Below are 6,000 nucleotides of genomic sequence, written 5' to 3' on the forward strand. Positions count from 1 at the left end.
AGGTTTAGGTTATAAGCTATAGGTTTAGGGAATTGAAAATAGGTTAAGGTTTAGGTTTAGGAAATCGGGTTCGGGTTCAGGATCGGGTTTAGGTTTGAGTTTTCAAGTTTAGATTTAGGTTTAGGTTAGGGAGTTGAGATTAGGATTAGGTGTAGGTTTAGGTTTAGGGATTTAAGAATACATTAATGTTTAGATTTAGGAAATCGGGTTCGGGATCAGGTTTAGGTTTGAGTTTTCAAGTTTAGGTTTAGGTTTAGGTTAGGGAGTTGAGATTAGGATTAGGTATAGATTTAGGTTTAGGGATTTGAGAATACATTTAGGTTTTAGGTTTATGTTTAGGTTATAGGTTATAGGTTTAGGTTTAGGTTTAGGTTAAGGTTAAGGTATAAGTTTAGGTTTTGGTTTAGGTTATAAGCAATTAGTTTAGGGAATTGAGAGTAGGTTAAGGTTTAGGTTTAGGAAATCGGGTTCGGGTTCGGGATCTGGTTTAGGTTTTGGTTTTTAGGTTTAGGTTTAGGTTTAGGTTAGGGAGTTGAAATTATTAGGATTAGGTTTAGGTTTAGGTTTAGGGATTTGAGAATACATTTAGGTTTTAGGTTTAGGTTTAGGTTATGGGTTACAGGTTTAGGTTTAGGTTAAGGTTTAGGTTAAGGCTTAGGTTTAGGTTATAAGCTATAGGTTTAGGGAATTGAGAATAGGTTAAGGTTTAGGTTTAGGAAATCAGGTTCGCGTTCGAGATCGGGTTTAAGTTTTGGTTTTCAAGCTTAGGTTTAGGTTTATGTTAGGGAGTTAAGATTAGGATTAGGTGTAGGTTCAGGTTTAGGGATTTGAGAATACATTTAGGTTTAGGTTTAGGTTTAGGTTTAGGCTTAGGTTTAGGATATAAGCTATAGGTTTAGGGAATTGAGAATAAGTTAAGGTTTAGGTTTAGGAAATCGGGTTCGGGTTCGAGATCGGGTTTAGGTTTGGGTTTTCAAGTTTAGGTTTAGGTTAGGGAGTTGATAATAGGGTTAGGTGTAGGTTTAGGTTTAGGAATTTGAGAATACATTTAGGTTTTAGGTTTAAGTTTAGGTTATAGGTTATTGGTTTTGGTTTTGGTTTAGGTTATGATTTAGGTTTAGGTTTAGGTTATAAGCTATAGGTTTAAGGAATTGAGAATAGGTTAAGGTTTAGGTTTAGGAAATTGGGTTCGGGTTCGGGATCGGGTTTAGGTTTGGGTTTTCAAGTTTAGGTTTAGGTTTAGGTTAGGAGGTTGAGATTAAGATTAGGTGTAGGTTTAGGTTTAGGGATTTGAGAATACATTTAGGTTTTAGGTTTATCTTTAGGTTATATGTTATAGGTTTAGGTTTAAGTTTAGGTTAAGGTGTAAGTTTAGGTTTAGGTTATAAGCTATAGGTTTAGGGAATTGATAATAGGTTAATGTTTAGGTTTAGGAAATCGGGTTCGGGTTCAGAATCGGGTTTAGGTCTGGGTTTTCAAGTTTAGGTTTAGGTTTAGGTTAGGGAGTTGAGATTAGGATTAGGTGTAGGTTTAAGTTTAGGGATTTGAGAATACATTTAGGTTTTAGGTTTAGGTTTAGGTTATAGGTTACAGGTTTAGGTTTACGTTAAGGTTTAGGTTTAGGTTATAAGCTAGGTTTAGGGAATTGATAATAGGTTAATGTTTAGGTTTAGGAAATCGAGTTCGGGTTCAGGATCGGGTTTAGGTTTGGGTTTTCAAGTTTAGGTTTAGGTTTAGATTAGGGAGTTGAGATTAGGATTAGGTGTAGGTTTAGCTTTAGTGATTCGAGAATACATATAGGTTTTAGGTTGACATTTAGGTTATAGGTTATTGGTTTAGGTTAAGGTTTAGGTTTAGGTTATAAGCTATAGGTTTAGGAAATTGAGAATAGGTTAATGTTTAGGTTTAGGAAATCGGGTTCAGGTTTAGGATCGGGTTTAGGTTTGGGTTTTCAAGTTTAGGTTTAGGTTTAGGTTAGGGAGTTGAGATTAGGATTAGGTGTAGGTTTAGGTTTAGGGATTTGAGAATACATTAGGTTTAGGTTATATGTTATATAGGTTTAGGTTTAGGTTTAGGTTTTGGTTATAAACTATAGGTTTAGGGAATTGAGAGTAGGTTAAGTTTTCGGTTTAAGAAATCGGGTTCGGGTTCGAGATCGGTTTTAGGTTTGGTTTTTCAACTTTAGGTTTAGGTTAGGGATTTGAGATTAGGATTAGGTGTAAGTTTAGGTTTAGGGATTTGAGAATACATTTAGGTTTAGGTTATAGGTTATTGGTCTAGGTTTAGGTTTAGGTTAAGGTTTAGGTTTTGGTTTAGGTTATAAGCTATAGGTTTAGGGAATTGAGAATAGGTTAAGGTTTAGGTTTAGGAAATCGGGTTTAGGTTCGGGATCGGGTTTAGGTTTGGGTTTGTAAGTTTATGTTTAGGTTTAGGTTAGGGAGTTAAGATTAGGATTAGGTGTAGGTTTAGGTATAGGGATTTGAGAATACATTAAGGTTTAGGTTTAGGAAATCGGGTTCGGGTTCAGGATTGGGTTTAGGTTTGAGTTTTCAAGTTTAGGTTTAGGTTTAGATTAGGGAGTTGTGATTAAGATTAAGTGTAGGTTTAGGTTTACAGATTTGAGAATATATTTAGTTTTTAGGTTTATATTTAGGTTATAGGTTTAGATTTAGGTTTAGGTTAAGGAATATATTTAGATTATTATTAACATGTTTAGGGAATTGAGAATACATTATGGTTTAGGTGTAGGAAATTGGGTTCTGGTTCGGGTTCGGGATCGGGTTTAGGTTTGAGTTTTGAAGTTTAGGTTAAGGTTTAGGTTAGGGAGTTGAGATTAGGATTAGGTGTAGGTTTAGGTTTAGGGATTTGAGAATACATTTAGGTTTTAGGTTTATGTTTAGGTTATAGGTTATAGGTTTATATTTAGGTTTAGGTTAAGGTATAGGTTTAGGTTTCGGTTTAGGTTATAAGCAATCGGTTTAGGAAATTGAGAATAGGTTAAGGTTTAGGTTTATGAAATCGGGTTCAGGTTCGAGATCAGGTTTAGGTTTTGGTTTTCAAGTTTCGGTTTAGGTTTAGGTTAGGGAGTTGAGATTAGGATTAGGTGTAGGTTTAGGTTTCAGGATTTGAGAATACATTTAGGCTTTAGGTTTAGGTTTAGGTTTAGGTTTAGGTTATGGTTTAGGATTAAGCTTAGGTTTAGGTTATAAGCTATAGGTTTAGGGAATTGAGAATAGGTTAAGGTTTAGGTTTAGGAAATTGGGTTCGGGTTCGGGATCGGGTTTAGGTTTTGGTTTTCAAGTTTAGGTTTAGGTTTAGGTTAGGGAGTTGAGATTAGGATTAGGTGTAGGTTTAGGTTTAGGGATTTGAGAATACATTAGGTTTTAGGTTTAGGTTTAGGTTATATGTTAAAGGTTTAGGTTTAAGTTTAGGTTTAGGTTTAGGGTTAGGTTATAAGCTATAGGTTTAGTGAATTGTGAATAGGTATAGGTTTAGGTTTAGGAAATCGGGTTTGGGTTCGGGATCAGGTTTAGGTTTGGGTTTTCAAGTTTAGGTTTAGATTTAGGTTAGGGAGTTGAGATTAGGATTAGGTGTAGGTTTAGGTTTAGGGATTCTAGAATGCATTTAGGTTTTAGGTTTAGGTTTAGGTTATAGGTTATAGGTTTAGGTTTTGGTTTAGGTTAAGGTATAGGTTTAGGTTTCGGTTTAGGTTATAAGCTATAGGTTTAGGGAATTGAGAATAGGTTAATGTTTAGGTTTAGGAAATCGGGTTCGGGTTCGGGATCGGGTTTAGGTTTTGGTTTTCAAGTTTAGGTTTAGGTTTAGGTTAGGGAATTGAGATTAGGATTAGGTGTAGGTTTAGGTTTAGGGATTTGAGAATACATTTAGATTTTAGGCTTAGGTTTAGGTTATAGGTTATAGGTTTAGGTTTAGGTTTAGGTTTAGGTTTAGGAAATCGGGTTTGTGTTCGGGATCAGGTTTAGGTTTAGTTTTGCAAGTTTAGGTTTAGGTTTAGGTTAGGGAGTTTAGATTAGAATTAGTTGTAGGTTTAGGTTTAGGGATTTGAAAATACATTAAGGTTTAGGTTTAGGTTTAGGGATTTGAGAATAGGTTTAGGTTATAGGTTTAGGTTTAGGTTATAAGGTATAGGTTCAGGGAATTAAGAATAGGTTAAGGTTTTGGATTAGAAAATCGGGTTCGGGTTCGGGATCGAGTTTAGGTTTTAGTTTTCAAGTTTAGGTTTAGGTTTAGGTTAGGGAGTTGATATTAGGATTAGGTGTAGATTTAGGTTTAGGGATTTGAGAATACATTAGGCTTTAGGTTTAGGTTTAGGTTATATGTTATAGGTTTAGGTTTAGGTTTAGGTTATAAGCTATAGGTTTAGGGAATTGAGAATAGGTATAGGTTTAGGTTTAGGAAATCGAGTTCGGGTTTGGGATCGGGTTTAGGTTTGGGTTTTCAAGTTTAGGTTTAGGTTTAGGTTAGGGAGTTGAGATTAGGATTAGGTGTAGGTTTAGGTTTAGGGATTTGAAAATACATTTAGGTTTTAAGTTTAGGTTTAGGTTATAAGTTATAGGTTTAGGGATTCGAGAATACATTTAGGTTTTAAGTTTAGGTTTAGGTTATAGGTTATAGGTTTAGGTGTAGGTTTAGGTTAAGGTATAGGTTTAGGTTTCAGTTTAGGTTATAAGCTATAGGTTTAGGGAATTGAGAATAGGTTAAGGTTTAGGTTTAGGAAATCGGGTTCGGGTTCGAGATCGAGTTTAGGTTTTGGTTTTTGAGTTTAGGTTTAAGTTTGGGTTAGGGAGTTGTGATTAGGATTAGGTGTAGGTTTAGGTTTAAGGATTTGAGAATACATTTAGATTTCAGATTTTAGTTTAGGTTATAGGTTAGAGGTTTAGGTTTTGGTTTAGGTTTAGGAAGTCGGGTTCGGGTTCGGGTTCGGGTTCGAGTTCGGGATCGGGTTTAGGTTTAGGTTTAGGTTAGGGAGTTTAGATAGGATTAGGTGTAGGTTTAGGTTTAGGGATTTGAGAATAGGTTTAGGTTTAGGTTTAGGGATTTGAGAATTGGTTTAGGTTATCGGTTTAGGTTTAGGTTTACGTTTAGGTTAAGGTTATATGTTAAGGTTAAGGTTATAGGTTTGGGTTAAGGTTATAGGTTTAGGTTATAGGTTTTTGGTTAAGGTTTAGGTTATAGTTATAGGTTTTGGGATTTGAGAATAGGTTTAGGTTATAAGTATAAGTTTAGGTTAGGTTATATGTTAAGATTTAGGAAATTGAGTTTAGGTTATAGGTTCAGGTTATAGGTTATAGGTTATAGGTTTAGGTTATTGGTTTTGGGATTTGAGAATAGGTTTAGGTTATAAGTATAAGTTTAGGTTAGGTTTTAGGTTAAGGTTTAGGGAATTGAGTTTAGGTCATGGGTTCAAGTTATAGGTTATAGGTTTAGGGTATGGTTTAGGTTATAGGTTTTGGGATTTGAGAATAGGTTTAGGGAATAAGTATAGGTTTAGGTTAGGTTATAGGTTAAAGTTTAGGGAATTGAGTTTAGGTTATAAATTTAGGTTATAGTTTATAGGTTTAGGTTATAGGTTTAGGTTGTAGTTATAGGTTTTGGGATTTGAGAATAGGTTTAGGTTATATGATAAGGGTGTGGTCCCTACAAATACAGATATAAACACGGCCTGCTCCAATTGGCCAGGCCCTTCCAATGTTGTCCATATGAAATGGACAGCTTCATCATAGTCATAACAGCGGTTTCCATCTTTCAGGGACCCCCGCTCAACATCCGGATAGCTCTGATGTACATCCGGGCCTGCTCCATCAATTTCGAGTAAATACATAAACATGGCCTGTCCAAATGGACAGGTCACTCCAATGCTGTCCATAGGAAATGGACAGCTTCATCATGGTTATAACAGCGGTTCCCACCTTCCAGGGACCCCCGCTCAACATCTGGATAGTTCCGACGCACATCCGGGTATGCTCCATCAATTTCGAG

The sequence above is a fragment of the Magnolia sinica genome, chromosome 11 (genome assembly GCF_029962835.1).
Source record: "Magnolia sinica isolate HGM2019 chromosome 11, MsV1, whole genome shotgun sequence".
Taxonomy (NCBI): Eukaryota; Viridiplantae; Streptophyta; class Magnoliopsida; order Magnoliales; family Magnoliaceae; genus Magnolia; species Magnolia sinica.